The 15,389-nt window shown below is 50.9% G+C and overlaps 2 non-coding genes across 2 annotated transcripts; one reads left to right on the top strand and one right to left on the bottom strand.

The window, feature by feature from the left end:
• Positions 1-8,869: 8,869 nt before the first annotated feature.
• Positions 8,870-8,942, top strand: TRNAV-AAC. The gene has a single exon. It is a non-coding gene; the product is annotated as a tRNA-Val (tRNA).
• A 1,331-nt stretch (positions 8,943-10,273) lies between these two features.
• Positions 10,274-10,345, bottom strand: TRNAG-UCC. Its single transcript has one exon. It is a non-coding gene; the product is annotated as a tRNA-Gly (tRNA).
• Between the last annotated feature and the right edge of the window lie 5,044 nt (positions 10,346-15,389).

Below are 15,389 nucleotides of genomic sequence, written 5' to 3'. Positions count from 1 at the left end.
CTGGGCAGTGGAAAACATCCCTTGTTTGGCCCTGCCAAGGGGATCATGGAGGCTGAGACGCCCCTCGGCTTGGATCAAAGGGGGAGTTGGATGGAATTTATCACACAACCCTCCCTGCTCCCCAGAGGCCCACGGGGAGAAGCTAGAGAAGGGGGAGTCATTCCTCCCCTGCGCTCCCAGAAGAGCTGCTAGCAGGGCCGCCCAGAGGGGGGGGCAAAGGGGGCAATTTGCCCCAGGCTCTGGATCTTGCAGGGGCCCCCACAAGCAGGAGCGTCGCTGGGGGGAGCAGGGGGGGCTGCCACTCCCCCACTGAGCACATTCCCCAAAAATGGCGCCTTAGTAGGAATTTGGAATTCTGAACCACTTAAAGGAGGGGAAAGTGATCAGGAACAGTCAGCATGGATTCACCAAGGGCACGTCATGCCTGACTAACCTAATTGCCTTCTATGATGAGATAACCGGCTCTGTGGATGAGGGGAAAGCAGTGGATGTGCCATTTCTGGACTTTACAAAGCTTTTGATACAGTCTCCCACAGTATTCTTGCCAGCAAGTTAAAAAAGTCTGGGCTGGATGAATGGACGGTAAGGTGGATAGAAAACTGGCTAGATGGTCGGGCTCAACGGGTAGTGATCAATGGTTCCATGTCTAGTTGGCAGCTGGTATCAAGTGGAGTGCCCCAAGGGTCGGTGCTGGGGCCGGTTTTGTTCAATATCTTCATTAATGATCTGGAGGATGGCGTGGACTGCACCCTTAGCAAGTTTGCAGATGACACTAAACTGGGAGGAGTGGTTGATACGCTGGAGGGTAGGGATAGGATACAGAGGGACCTAGACAAATTACAGGATTGGGCCAAAAGAAATCTGATGAGGTTCAACAAGGACAAGTGCAGAGTCCTGCACTTAGGACGGAAGAATCCCATGCACTGCTACAGACTAGGGACCGACTGGCTGGGCAGCAGTTCTGCAGAAAAGGACCTAGGGGTTACGGTGGACAAAAAGCTGAATATGAGTCAACAGTGTGCCCTTGTTGCCAAGAAGGCTAATGGCATTTTGGGTTGTATAAGGAGGGGCATTTCCAGCAGATCAAGGGATGTGATCATTCCCCTCTATTCAGCACTGGTGAGGCCTCATTTGGAGTACTGTGTCCAGTTTTGGGCCCCACACTACAAGAAGGATGTGGATAAATTGGAAAGAGTCCAGCGGAGGGCAACAAAAATGATTAGGGGGCTGGAGCACATGACTTATGAGGAGAGGCTGAGGGAACTGGGATTGTTTAGCCTGCAGAAGAGAAGAATGAGGGGGGATTTGATAGCTGCTTTCAACTACCTGAAAGGGGGTTCCAAAGAGGGTGGATCTAGATTGTTCTCAGTGGTAGAAGATGACAGAACAAGGAGTAATGGTCTCAAGTTGCAGAGGGGGAGGTTTAGGTTGGACATTAGGAAAAACTTTTTCACTAGTAGGGTGGTGAAGAACTGGAATGGGTTACCTAGAGAGGTGGTGGAATCTCCTTCCTTAGAGGTTTTTAAGGCCCGGCTTGACAAAGCTCTGGCTGGGATGATTTAGTTGGGGTTGGTCCTGCTTTGAGCAGGGGGTTGGACTAGATACCTCCTGAGGTCCCTTCCAACCCTGAGAGTCTATGATTCTATGGAATAAGGTGGAAAGATTTGGATTTCCTCCCCGTCTCCTTCCCCCCCGCTGCAGAGTGCGGCACTGCTGATTGGCCGCCGGGGCCTGATTGAGCTGCTCCCATTGGGCCTCCAGCAGCCAGACCCCCCCTTGCACACACACCCCCCCCCCGCTGCCTCAGCATGCTGCTGCGGGGGAGGGGCTGTATGCTGGCACGTGTTTAACTTTGGCTCCAGAGGCAACCAGCGGCTCGAGCTGCCGGGTGGTAAGAGGAGTCCTGGGGGGCAGTCAGGGAGCAGGGGGAGGGTTGGAGGGGGGACTTTCTGGGGGCTGGGGCAGTCAGGGAGCAGGGGGGGGTTAGATGGGAGGAAGTCTGGGCCTCTGTCCAACAGCAAAACACAAGCCTAGAAAAGCAGCCGTCAGCGGGAAGTGCTATCAGCTGGCCCGGGCAGCCTGCACGGCCCCCGGCCGCTTGCCTGAGCTGTATTGTTAATGCATTTCAGTTGGAAGATGCAGCCTGAGTGATTTACAGGCCCCAAACGCTGCTGAAAGAGCTGGGACAGTTGCAAGCTTTCTCTGCTGGGCTTTTCATCGGGGTCACACAATGCAAACCTGCTCGAGGCTCCGCACAAGAGAGGTTTCTTGAGGCCGTCCATGCAGCTCACAGCTTAAGCTCTTCTAAGCTTGCGGCCGTGGCACAAAAGGATTTGGGAGCAGTTAACAATTCTGTGTGGTTAAGAGATTTTCATTTCCTGGGCCCTGCTACCCAATGCCACAGGGCCCCACAGGGGAGACTGAGTGAGTAGCTCGGCTTGTCGTCTGCAGTCCCTTCCCTGCTTCTTTCCCTTGTGTTTGCAAGGGGCTCATTAACATGCTGCATCCGAACGCCCCTCCCCCAGGCCTTCCCTCCAGAGACACAGTCCTGGCTTCTCCTCCTTCCTCACTTTCTCCTTCTCTCCATCTCTGTGGTTTTTCTCCATGCCCCGTCCCTGGTCTCTGCTCCCTCTCCACCCCATGCACGGTATTGAGCACGTCTCTGCCTCTCTTGTTTATGGGCCCTGTGCTGGGATGGCAGAGACAGGGCTATTGTTGTGTTCTCTGCCGGGTCTGTTTGGATCAGACTCTAAAATCAAACGCTCCCTTTGCTAGCAGGATCCCTCCGCCTGCTCGCAAGGGATTCTGGCTACACACTAGAGCCAGGTGCTAGGGCAGAAGCAGCTGCCCATGTACCCTCAACGGCAGGAGCGGTGCGTGGTCCCTCGCCCTGCCCCCCCCACACTTTGGATTACGGGGTGTGTCTTGGTGTATATTGGGGGTCCTGTCAGGGGGCGGGGAGGGGTTGGATAGGTGTGGGAGTCCTGGCAGTCTGTCTGGGGGCAGGGGTGTGGATAAGGGTTGGGGCAGTCAGGGGACAGGTGGGGTTCTAGGGGGCAGTCAGGGGCCGGGGTCCCAGGAGGGGGCAGTCAGGGGACAAGGAGTGGGGGGGTTGTTGGGGGTTCTGAAGGGGGCAGGAAGTGGGAGGGACTGGATGTAATTAGTAATTTGATATGTTGGGTGGTGCCTTTTTTTATGGGTTCGCTTCCCCTCATGTGAGACCCTGGCTACGACGCTGCCCACGGGAATCCAGTATTCTACAGGTTTGCAACTTTTTTGTCTGGAAGGGGCCCCCGAAATTGCTTTGCCACAGGCCCCCTGAATCCTGTGGGCGGCCCTGGAATAATGTAGAGTTTTTGCTCAGCGGGGAGGAGGGCAGTGGGGAGGGATCCTGGAAGCAGGGGAGTTGGACAGTGTGGGGAGGGGAGCCCAGCAGTGGGGGTGGGGGGCAGAGGTCTGGGGGAGGTCAGGGAAGGATCCCAGCGTTGTGGGAAGTGGGCAGCATGGAGAGCCCAGGCCTGGCACGGGCACTGGGAAGAGTGACTCTGTCCTTCTACACTCCCCCCCGGCAGGCTAGGCAGGACGGGGAGAATTACATGTTTGTTGGTAAATGTCAATTTCTGTGTAAACACAGGACCCAATGGCAAAATATTTCCATTGATAATCATCAAACCTGACAGATGGGCAGAATAAGAAACATGCTGCTTGAGAACGTGTCCTGTTCTAACCCTATAGGGGTCCCTTCTGCCTTGGGCACCACCAGGTGGGTGTTTCATTTCCCTCCCTATTTTCACACAGACACACAATTTCCTTTGCACAGATCCATGAACAGCAAAACCTCCCTGTGTCTCTTGTCTGAGCCAGGGCATTCGATTCCAATGAAACCTTCTCTCCTGCAATGGCAATGGTCAGACAGAGGGGATGCGTCCACGTTCCCCCCGGGAGTGAGATATTCACTCTCCTCTTTCTTCATGCTGATGTTGTTATGCCATAAAACATGAACCATGGAATAAAAAGTTGAGTTTACTCCAGGGTGAGGAAAGAAAGGAGCCAGCATCTCCCCAAAAAATCTCAGTGCCCCAGAGAAAAGCTGCCCCTGTTATTGGAACTAATGATGTGCTGGAGATATGTTGGGAAAAGGGACTGTCTGAATTGCCAAGGCAGGAAATGAACAATCTACAGCAACATCATTAACCACAGACACACTCTAGCCATGCTCCAGCCAGTGGGAAAATGGGCAGGAATTCATAACGTCAACTATAAAAATGACACACATCTAGAAATAGCATAATTATAATCAGCCAATCAGAACCTCTCCATAGACCCCTTACGCGACAACCTTTCTACAATATTGGCTACAAATAGAACAGTGGTCGCAACGGTGATCTATACGGTTACAGATTATGTCAATAACGTCACAGGAGGTGACACGGCATCAGTGAGACTGATACTGTAATACTGCCTCCAGTTTTGGTGTCCTCATGTGAAAAAGATGTTGTGAAATTGGAGCTGGGGCAGCAAAGAGCCACCAAATGTTCTGAGGACTGGAGAAAAATGCCTTCTAGTGAGCTATTGAAAGAGCTCAACCTGTTTAGCTGATCAAAAGAAGATTGAAAGGTGACTTCATTGAAGTGTTGAAGTGCCTTAATGGAGAGAAAATATTGGGTATTAAAGGACTCTTTAAAATAGCAGAGAAAGGAATAACAAGACCCAATGGCTGGAAGGTGAAAAGAGACAAATTCATATTACAACTAAGGCACAAATATTCAACAGTCAGGATGCTTCACCACAGGAACAAGCTACCAAGGAAAGTGATGGATTCTCCATCTCTTGATGTCATTTCATGAAGACTAGATGCCTTTCTGGAATGTGTTTGCCCCCAAAATAGCTCTTGTGTCCTACAGGAGGCCTGTGATATGCAGGGGGTCAGATTAGATGCTCTAATGGTCTCTTCTGGCCATAAAGTCGACTCATTTCTGAAAAACTGAGTGTAGCATTGGGAGCAGCATCTGATGTTTCCCTGTCTAGCCGGCTTGCTGCCTAGAACGAACGCTTCTTGAGTGGGGTGATCCTCAGGGAGTAGCTCAAACCTGCAAAGTGCCTGGCCAGGGGCAGGACATTGGCACAGCAAGGGAGGGGTGTGGCAGTGACATCACAAAGGCCTTTTGCAGGCCCTCAGACTATTGGTCCAAGGTGGTGGGGAGGTGGTGACCTCACAGAGAGATGCTGACATCAGCCAGGCAGGACAGGGGCGAGGGGCCAGGGAAACCTCAGAGACCCCTGTGGCTTTGCTCCAGCAAGTCTCCTTCTCCAGGTCTCTCTTTGAGGACTGAGAGAGTATTCGGGTTCACGGACGTGAGCGCCAGGAGGAACCTCTTTCGAGTTTTCTCCTTCCCTTTGAGTGATTTTACTAGAAAACAGCCGTCCCTCTTTAGAGGGTAAGAGCCTCCTCGAGATGTGAAACCTGTTCAGTCTGATCCATCTGGTGACAGGTCACTTCCCTTCTCTATACCTCAGGCTTCTCCCCATCTGCCCAATGGGAACAGGGACAGTTCTCGAGCTCTGGGCAGTCGTGAGCCTGAGTGAGATAAGGGGCAATAAAGCCCTCTGTGAAGGAGAAAGGGGAGTTTCACTGTGTTTAGCACCAAGGAATTCTAAAGTTTGCTAAAATGTCTAGTCTGCGGAAACAAGAAATGGTCGGGGCCAAACTTTTTAACCATTGCCTTTTCTAGAGCCCATTCAGGGGTGTGAGTCTCTGTCTCACCTGGGGTGCCAGCAGGAGAGAAGAGGTTCCTGCCTCCATTTTTGTGGCCTTAACAAACCAGGTGTTGTGCCCCAGTTCTCATCTGAGATCCCTGAAAAAGAACATCTTCCCATCCATGAACAAGACAGGACCCATTTTTAAAAGGGGAACAAAGAGACCCCTGGGACTTACAGACTAGCTAGCCTCACTTCCATAGCTGGAGAGATACTGCAATACATTCTTAAACAGTTTGTCAGCAGCACCTACAGGAGAATTTGGTTCTTAGGACAAGTGAGCATGGATTTGTCAAGAACAAATCATCCCAAACCCAGCCCCTTTCCTTCTTTGGCAGGGTTCAGGGCCTAGTGGAGGTGGGTAAACAGTAGATGGGATCTAACTTGGGAATACTAAGGCTTTTGACACAGTCCCGCAGGACATTTTCACAAGCAAACGAGGGAAATGCGGTCTAGATTCAATCAGTGTCACGTGGGTGCAGAGCTGGTTGAAAGCCCAGACTCCAAGGGCCCTTCTCCAGGTTTGGCTGCCCAATGGAGAGGGGGCACCTCGTGGGTCCGGCAGGGATCAGTCCGGGGTCCAGTACTATTCAATAGTTTCATGAATGATTTGGAAAATGGAGTGGAGAGCCTGCTTCTAAAACGTGCAAGTGACACCAAGCACTTTGGAGCTCAGGATTGGAATTCAAAACGCCCTTAACGAATTGGGGACTTGGTCTTCTTGAGCCAAACCCCATGGCTGGGCACCTCTCTCTAGACTGGGCTGAAGTGAAACCCCAGAGCCAAACACTCCTCCTCCTGGGCAGTGCGCTCCGACCTTGAATGGTCAGATGCTGCTTAGCGCTGTCAGAGCAGCTGTGGCTGGGGGATTCTCCCAGCACTTTCCAATAGCGGGAAGGTACGAAATCCCCATTTGCCTGCTGGGGACGGAGCCCTAGAGGGGGGAGCAACTTGCCCAAAGTCCCACCGGAAAAGGAAAACAACCAGCAGTGGAACCAATAGGGGTGTCAGGATCCCAGAGGCATTGTCACCCCCACACTAGGGTGGTGTTATGCACCCCCTGCGGCTGGCCGAGTTTCTCCGTCTCTTGGCAATAAGACAGCCTAGAACCCCAACCAGGGTTATTCTATCTGCTACCCAAGATCCATAAACCTGGAAATCCTGGATGCCCCATCATCTCAGGCATTGGCACCCTGACAGCAGGATTGTCTGGCTATGTAGATGCTCCATCATCATTCCACACAAAGATGGACTACAAGCCGTCAGGAACAGTATCCCCGATAATGTCACAGCTGAACTTTGTGACTTTGTCCTCACCCATAACTATTTCACATTTGGGGACAATGTGTACCGTCAAGTCAGCGGCACTGCTATGGGTACTCACATGGCCCCACAGTATGCCAACATTTTTATGGCTGACTTAGAACAACGCTTCCTCAGCTCTCGTCCCCTAATGCCCCTACTCTACTTGTGCTACACTGATGACATCTTCATCATCTGGTCCCATGGAAAAGAAAACCCTTGAGGAATTCCACCATGATTTCAACAATTTCCATCCCACCTACAACCTCTGCCTGGACCAATCCACACAAGAGATCCACTTCCTGGACACTACTGTGCTAATCGATGGTCACATAAACACCACCCTATGCCGGAAACATACTGAACGCTATACTTACCTACATGTCTCCAGCTTTCACCCAGACCACATCACACAATCCATTGTCTACAGCCAAGCTCTAAGATACAACCGCATTTGCTCCAACCCCTCAGACAGAGACAAACACCTACAAGATCTCTATCAAGCATTCTTACAACTACAGTACCCACCTGCTGAAGTGAAGAAGCAGATTGACAAAGCCAGAAGAGTACCCAGAAGTCACCTACTACAGGACAGGCCCAACAAAGAAAGTAACAGAACTCCACTAGCCGTCACCTTCAGCCCCCAACTAAAACCTCTCCAGTGCATCATCAAGGATCTACAACCCATCCTGAAGGACAATCCCTCACTCTCACAGATCTTGGGAGACAGGTCAGTCCTTGCTTACTGACAGCCCCCCAACCTGAAGCAAATACTTTCCAGCAACCACAGAACAAAAACACTAACCCAGGAACCTATCCTTGCAACAAAGCCCATTGCCAACTCTCTCCCCATATCTGTTCAGGGGACACCATCATAGGACCTAATCACATCAGCCATGCCATCAGGGGCTCATTCACCTGCACATCTACCAATGTGATATGTGCCATCATGTGCCAGCAATGCCTCTCTGCCATGTACATTGGCCAAACCAGAGAGTCTCTACATAAAAGAATAAATGGACACAAATCAGACATCAAGAATTATAACATTCAAACACAGCCAGAGAACACTTCAATCTCCCTGGTCACTTGATTACAGACCTAAAAGTCGTAATATTACAACAAAAAACCTTCAACAACAGACTCCCACGAGAGATGCTGAATTGGAATTAATTTGCAAACTGGACACCATTAAATTAGGCTTGAATAAAGACTGGGAGTGGGTGGGTCATTACACAAAGTAAAACTATTTCCCCATGTTTATTTGTCCCCCTACTGTTACTCACACCTTCTTGTCAACTGTGGGAAATGGGCCATCCTGATTGTCACTACAGGTTTTTTTCTCCTGCTGATAATAGCTGACCTTAACTGCTCACTCTCATTATAGTGCGGATGGCAACACCCATTTTTTCATGTTCTCTGTGTATATATATAGCTTCCTGCTGTATTTTCCACTGTATGCATCTGATTAAGTGGATTTTAGCCCACGAAAGCTTATGCTCAAATAAGTTTGTTAGTCTCTAAGGTGCCACAAGTACTCCTCATTATTTTTGCAGATAAATTCATGGAGGTGAAGTCCATTAATGGCTATTAGGCAGCCTGGGTAAGGAATGGTATCACTAGCCTCTGTTTGTCAGAGAGTGGAGCTGGATGGCAGGAGAGAGATCACTTGATCATTGCCTGTTAGGTTCAGTCCCTCTGGGGCACCTGGCATTGGCCACTGTTGGCAGATAGGATATGGGGTTGGATGGACCTTTGGTCTGGCCATTCTTCTGTTCTTATGAAGGGAAGGGCAGAGCCCTGCACCAGAGTTTCTGTAGTGTAGTGGTTATCACATTTGCCTAACACGCAAAAGGTCCCTGGTTCAAAACCAGGCAGAAACATGCTGGCTTAATTTTTCCCAACTCCGAGTGGCCTGTCCCTGCTGTTGTAGGAGCAGCAGTGATTTCTATGCTCAATAGGTCTGTTATACTTCCCCCATTCCCATTTTTGTCTCCTCTTCCTCTCTGAATGCCTGTGAAGTGGCTTTCCCCCTCCCCCTCCCGCTCCCTCCTGCAATGCTTGTGGGATGAAGGGGCTGGTTGAAGAGCAGAAGATCTCCCAGGTAGACAAGGTGTCTGGGACTCTCATTAGGCAGCACTCACACACCCAGAGCATGGACATTGCCCAAGGTGGAGTGTGACCCACCAGATGCAGCCAAGTCATCTCCAGTCGCAGGCCATGAGGAGCAGGTCCTTAAAAGGGGAAGGGGCCCTGTGCTCAGGAGTCACTCACAAGCTTGTACCTCCAGTGAATGCCCTTCGCCCCGACCGCCTGGCCAGTGGTTCGCTGCATTGCAGTTCATTGTGCCTCAGGAAGACTTACCTTCATCGCACTGTCCATCGCGGCGCTGGGGGACACTTACCTTGCAGAATCCTGTGCCTGCCTCTTGGCTTCCCAGGGGTGGCTACTTGCAGCCCAGGAGAAGAAGGATGGTTCTGGTGAAAGGACGACAAGCAAAGCTCTGGGAGGAAATTTGGGTGTGGGCTCTGCGCTGGGGGTGGGGGTGGGGTGCAGGAGGGGTGGTGCAGCTCCCAAAGTGACCGGTACACACAACCCTCTGGCAGCAGCTCCTAGATGAGTGGGGCCAGGGGCTCTCCATGTGCTGGTGTCTGCAGGTGCTGCCCCCAGAGCTCCCATTGGCTACAGACACTCCCCCCACCCCAGGGGATGCTGGGACATGCCAGCCACTTCTGGGAGCGGCACGGAGGGACGAAGGTAGAGTGGGCATGGAGCCACCTTAGTGCTCCTGGCACATCTCTGCACACCCGTTGGGGGAGGGGAGCAGAGGGCCTCCATGTGCTGCCTGGGGTAGGGGCAGAGCACGGAGCTGCCTCCCCTCCCGGGTCTATTCCAGGAGTGGGTGGGTGGGGTCTTTTGGCCTGCAAGGTGCAGCAGGTCAGACTAGATGATCACACTGGTCCCTTCTGACCTTAAAGGCTCTGAGTCTAAAAGGGAGAGGGAAGTAAAGGAATTTAAAAATAAATAAATAAACCAAGTACTGTAATACCAGGATGACTCCAACTGCTCATTATATAGTCCCACCCCTTTCTTCCTCCACTGGGTGTTTAATGACCTGTTGGGATTTGGGACACTGATTCTTTCATTCCATTGATAAACTGAAACAATGTGACTGAAATTAAACCAATTCCCAGTGGAGGAATCATCATATCATTGCATTGGCTGGGAATTGAACCCAGGTCAACTGCTTGGAAGGCAGCTATGCTCACCACTATACCACCAATGCATCTGGTGAAAGTCTCTGATTTTTCACACTTGGTGATTGGTCACCTTACTTCTCAGCATGAGGCAAATGTCTCTGTGGTCTCTGCCATTCATCATGGGGAGTTTCCCCACTGATAACAGTTCTTGCTGGGTTGGGGATGGGAGACAGAAGAGGCATTTATTCTGTTTCATTCCTCTCCATTTTCTGTTCCTCCCCCTCCCTTCCAGGGTCCTCCCTTCCATTTCAGACTGTGCAGTGACACCCTCCCCGCACCCAAGACTCTCGAGCCTCTGGAGCAGCGCGATGCCATGAGATCCTCAGTGACCAAGGGTCTTTTCCAACTTCCAGGAGACCCAGCTTGAATCTAAAGGAAGCTCTGTTCCTTCCTGGGGATCCTCTCTCCCTTCATGGAGATCAAGAGCATGAAGCCTCTGCCTTGCCTCCTGAGTCTGAATTAATGTCCCATTTCCCACTATGTGCTCGAAAGAAACAAATGTTTCTAACCCAGGTGAGCGGCGTTAATTCAGCTGGAATCCTTCACCCACATTCCTTAGGAGATACAGACTCTCTGTGACACAGACTGACTGGGGTTCATCTCTGCATGTCCCCAATGGGGAAGGAAAGACACTGAGGGCGAAGGAAGAAGATGGACAGAAGGAGTCAAATGGGGCTAGACCAGAATAGGACATTTTCTGCCTGTTAAAATGTACTAAACTCTAATTGCTTAAAACAAAACAAAAACCCACCAGCTTCTGTTTGAACCATCAGCTTTTCACAGAGCAGCCAAAGTGGTGAAGCACAGACACACATAACCACCTACAGCCCAAGTTTGTCTAAGAAGCACCTATAGTGGCTCATGCAGGGGGAAATACAGCTGTGGGTGTGAGTTCAGGCCTCACCCAGAGCATTGGTTTTCATTAGCCACGGAGCTTCCCCCACTTGCTTTGCCCAATTCACATGGAAAGTGCCATAGGAGGGTGATGAGAGTAAATTCTAAACTCTGAAATGCGGAGGTTGGCCCAGAGATTGGAATAAGCGGTTTGAAGAGAAAAAGCTCTAAGAGTATAAAACCAGACAGTCTCCAGGGGCAGGTATGGTACAATGCCTCAACAGGGAGCCATTTTCGGGGGGTTCACTCCCTCTGTTAAATGTCCTGAGAGGTATTTGAAGATGAAGATAACGCCATGGCTAACAGGATGGACAGAATCCGTCACTTCCACCACCTCCGTGATAGACACGGAGACAAACCCCTCCCTGCTGTGACTGCAGTTCCTGGAAGGAAAGAGAAGAACAGAAAGTGACGAGAGAAAGAAAAAAAGAGATTCCCTGTCACCTCTCTCCCTGCTGCCTCCCCCCTTGTATTCTGTAACCCCATCTCACTGGGTTCCCTGTGCTGGTGCCATGGGGGTGACACTAGAGTTCTGGGGATTTGGGGGGCTCTTCATTTCTCAACATTTCACACAAATTTGTCTTTGGGCTGAAATTTCTCCTGTGAGGCCTCTCAGTCAGAGCTGTACCCCACCCTGTTTGCGGGTGGTGGGGGGAGAGGGGAGATGTAAATTGCAGAGCAGGCAGAGAAGTCGCCCATAAAGGGTCATATTGTTCTGGTGACTGGTTCTGACCTGGGTCACACGTCCTCTGACACAGGCTCATGTGCAGAACATGGGAGCTCTGGCTTGTCCTAAATGCTGTAGACTGTGAGTTCCTGGAAAGGGCAGGGGAGAGGGAGCAAGAGGAGAAAGGCAGAGACATTGGAGACAAGGAATTGGGGGAAGAAGGAGAGAACAGAGAGACAATAAATGATTGAAGCAGAACAGGTGTCCCAACTCCATCTTGCTCATCACAGGTGTTCAGAGAGACAGGTAGTTTTCCAGTGTCAAGTCTGAACTTTGATTCTAACAATGTGCATTGAAATATCAAGGGGATCTCCACATACCTAATCTCTTCCCCTCTCCCCTTTTTTAGTATTAATTTTTATTTTGATGTGTTTGGCTTAACCGTGATCGTCTCTTTCCCCACCTGTATTGCAATTTGGGGTTTATGTTTATTTTGCCTCCCTGTTGTTCATGTCATTATAATTATAACAGCAAAGGAATCTGCAGGAGCAAAAACTGACTCAAAACTTCATTTCCCCATTGTGCCGGAACATCCTACAAACAGCTCACGCAGCTGGAATCATAACACACAAGGCCAGGGGATGGGAGATGCAGGTTTCCAAGGGTTCTGTCTTTCTCAGATGACATATTCCAGCCCCTTGTGTGCCTCCAGCCTGTATGACCTGCTGGACTTTGACACATTTATTGTCTCATTCTATAGATAATGTGATTGTAACACAATGGGACTGAAATTAAACCACTTCCAGATGAGGAAACAGAAGAGAAAAACCATTATTGCATTAGCTGGGAATCAAACCCAGATGAATTGCTTGGAAAACACCTACACACACCACTATACCACCAATGCATCTGGCAGGAGTAGCTTTCCTGCAGGCTCTGTGTGCTGGCAAAGGGGGTGACACATGACCATGAAGTTAATGAACAGAGTGGATGGGCTGGAAGCTGCCTAACAGCTGGGAGCAGAGTTAGGATCCCAGAGTGACTGAAAGGGGGCAATGGTGAAAACAGATCTCACTGGGAGCTGGCCCCACACCCGCCCCACCCCTAGGAGAGGGGAACTGAAGCTCAACTTCAATCACAGAAAAATCTTCCCTGAGAAGGAAGGGGACAGCTTGTTTTAAAGACCAGGTTTGTGTTTGTTCCTGCTACATACGGAGGGGCTGGGTAGTGCTGATTCCAGCCCCCAGACTCTGGGAGGATAACGAACAATTCAGGCTGCCAGTGACCTGCAGGAGGGAGATGATCTTTTGACAGTGAGGGACGCCTCGTCCTTAAGGCCTTTGTCTGCCCCCTTCCAGTGACTGTTTGGCACAGGAATGCAGCCCCCACTCCTGGGTCTCTCCTGGGGAAATAATGTTTCTGTGCAAAACACCAAAGCTTTTAACAGAAAAGAAGAAAAGGAAATGGCCGCACGATGGGACTAGGACATAAGGAATGAAACACAAGATGCTTCTCCCCTGTGCATTGACTTTTAACCTTGTTTGTGGTGGTGTTGTATCCATGTTGGTCCCAGGGGTCCTCTGGGGCGCCGGGCATTGGCCACTTTCGGGAGAGTGGGCTAGATGAACTGGTCCGACTCAGTGTGGCTGTTCTTATGTTCTAACTGCTGGTTATGGAGGAGACGACCTTCCAGGCTACACAGAACTGAAGAAGGGTGCTGGGTTAGCTCCACAGCTTGTCTCTTTCACCAACAGAGGTTGGTCCTCTGCAAGCTCTTACCCTCACCTGCCTTGTCTGTCTTGAACTCTGAAAAGTGCTTTCTCCCCACTCCCGTTGGAGGGAAGTTAAGTTTCCCTTTGGGCAACTATCAGTGTAGCAGGGTGGACCCTGCTCCGGGGTTTTAAGGGGTTAAAAGTGGCCTGACAGAGCTGAGCTGATTGGGGAAGTGGCTGCAGCTGGGGGCCACGCCCCAAACTGAGGAGCAGGGCCTTATAAAAGGCAGGGAAGCTAGGAGCCCAGATAGTCTCTCTTCTGCCTTCAGAGAGAGGTGGGCCTAGCTGCTGGGAAAGAGAGACCAGGTACCTGAGTGCAGCAGGGCTGGGGAAGGCTGAGGAGCCGGGGAGCTCCAGCCTAGAAAGCCCCAGGCTGCGGCCTAGGAGTGGGCCGATAGGTACTGTGGGTTGCAGAGGGCGGCCCAGGGGTAGGACAAAGCAGCAGGTCCAAACCCTCCTTGCCAGGGATGAGTTGGCTGAGACTGCAGCCTGCCCAGAGTGGGGGGCTAGACAATGACTGGCAGTAGCCATACACTGAGGCAAGGTAGGGATAGAGGGTGAGGGTTACCTAAGGAGGGGAGACCCAGAGAGATGGGGTTATTGTCAGGGGGCAGCACCCCAGAGAAAGGGGCACTGGGCCCAGGGAGGGACCCGGGGGCCAGAGGAACAGGTGGATCACTGGCCTGCAGAGGGTGCTCCGGTGCTGGACTGAGCTAATTCCATGAGTCACCAGCAGGAGGCGCCGCAGGGGTGAGTACCGCCCTGTTACAATCAGGCTGAAGCAATTGTATTGACTGTGACACTAGAATTGAAGATTTAATATTATAAATGAATGAGTCTAAACCTGAGGTTCTGGTTTTCACATTGGTTTTTCTAACTCAGTTCCCAATTCTCTTCTAGAAAGGCCTCCAGGCTGCCTGCCCAGCCCAGCAAAAGTGGCAAGGAGAAAGCCCACACTGCTGCTCTTTCAAGTACTTGAAGGCTGCTATCAAATCCCCCCTCACTCAGTCAGTCCCCAGTTTGTGGCAGTGCTTGGGATTCTTCCGTCCTAAGTGCAGGACTCTGCACTTGTCCTTGTTGAACCTCCTCAGATTTCTTTGGGCCCAATCCTCCAATTTGTCTAGGTCGCTCTGGACCCAAACCCTGTCCTCCAGCGCTTGGATTCTTTACATGCTTTCACAGAGCAAAGAGCACATGTTCCATGATTTTATAGGGCAGAGTTTTGTGCTATCGGGAGCTTTCCCTGTGTGAATTTGACAGGTGAATCAACATAGAGACACATTGTGACCCTTCTCAGGGTGCTGAGGACTGTGAGTCTCCTTGTTGCCACCTGCCACAAGGAAGAGGGAGTTTTGCATTTGGCAGCTGGATGTTAGTGACCAAACTCACCAGCCTGCTGGAACTCAAGGACCCTCCTCTGAGCAACAGCAGCCACCTTAACCCTTGAGTTCCTTCAATGTGTCCCCCTCTGGGGTCCAGCCCGGATCACCAGATACTCGATGAAATCCCAGATCCGCTCTTCCCCAAGTATCCCAGGTTACTAGTTTTACTGTGGACCATTGCTACTGTATTTCACACAGCACCTGAGTACAGTTATCGAACAAGCAAAAAATTTATTTAACAACAGATAGAGATTTAAACAAACAAACGTGAGTGATGGAAACCAACTGTTACCAACTAAACAAAGGCAGAAAATGATAGAATAGAAAGGCCAGCACAAAAAACAGAGAGAGGAAC

This window comes from Mauremys mutica, unplaced genomic scaffold, assembly GCF_020497125.1.
Source record: "Mauremys mutica isolate MM-2020 ecotype Southern unplaced genomic scaffold, ASM2049712v1 Super-Scaffold_100036, whole genome shotgun sequence".
Classification (NCBI taxonomy): domain Eukaryota; kingdom Metazoa; phylum Chordata; order Testudines; family Geoemydidae; genus Mauremys; species Mauremys mutica.
Note: the sequence above shows the minus strand (reverse complement) of the source record. Positions and strands in the feature narration are given on the sequence as shown.